The sequence below is a fragment of the Oryctolagus cuniculus genome, chromosome X (genome assembly GCF_051225735.1).
Source record: "Oryctolagus cuniculus isolate XC-2025 breed Fujian yellow rabbit chromosome X, ASM5122573v1, whole genome shotgun sequence".
NCBI lineage: Eukaryota > Metazoa > Chordata > Mammalia > Lagomorpha > Leporidae > Oryctolagus > Oryctolagus cuniculus.
The window spans coordinates 89,658,720-89,659,573 of NC_142888.1; the positions used below are offsets into that span (position 1 = coordinate 89,658,720).

An 854-nucleotide genomic window follows, 5' to 3' on the forward strand; every position below is an offset into this window, starting at 1 on the left:
TTAAAGAGACTTCCTTCAGTGCCAAAGATCTTGACTAGCCTTCTTGTCAGTCATCTGGAAGCAATTCTTCACATGATTGATGAACTTGGTTTCTGCTTTGGGAAGAAAACCACCTTTTCCTATACTTGCTTGAAGTTTTGCTTTAATGTCTTCTACAGAACTAGGTCCTTTTAGTGTTTTAGGAGTTTTTTTTTTTTTCTTTCTTCTTTTTTTTTTGTAGGATTATTGACCTTTTGATCTCCATGTTGATGATTTCGAGTCTGTCCCATTCTGGTCTGATTTTTTATGCATTTTTTTTTTTTGCTGGGACATCTCATAGAGGTTTCTTCACTGGAGCATTTTCTTCAGTTTCTGCACCACCATTATTATCATTTTCTTCATCATCATCTTATCAGCAGCAATTTTTACTTTTTTTAATGGTACCTTGCTACCACTTCCAGGGGCAAATTGCTTTCCAGATATACTTCACAGTTTTATGTCCTCCTCTTCTTAATCTTCTGACTCTGCATCTTCCTCCACAGCTACTAAGTGCTGTCCATCAATATGTTCAGACCCTGAACCTTAAAAACACAGGTGGCATTATGTTAAAGTCCCCAAGGGAAACCATTGGCTGTACAGGCATTTTCAAAGTTGCCAGTATTACTTTAACTGAACTGCCTTCATAATTCATTGCCTCTGCTTCAACAATGTGTATTTCATCCTTTGCACTGACTATTCTTAAGGACAACTAGTGCTCATTTCTTTTTGTCATTGTCCACTTTAAAGTGATAATCTTCGTCAGCCTTTGGTTCACGACTGAAAAGATAGTTCTGAGACCTCAGAGGGCTCATGCCCATGTCCATAATATCTTCCAT

The 854-nt window shown here is 37.6% G+C and overlaps 1 pseudogene; it reads right to left on the reverse strand.

Annotated features, from left to right (window-relative positions):
* Positions 1-854, reverse strand: LOC100356328 (nucleophosmin-like; annotated as a pseudogene).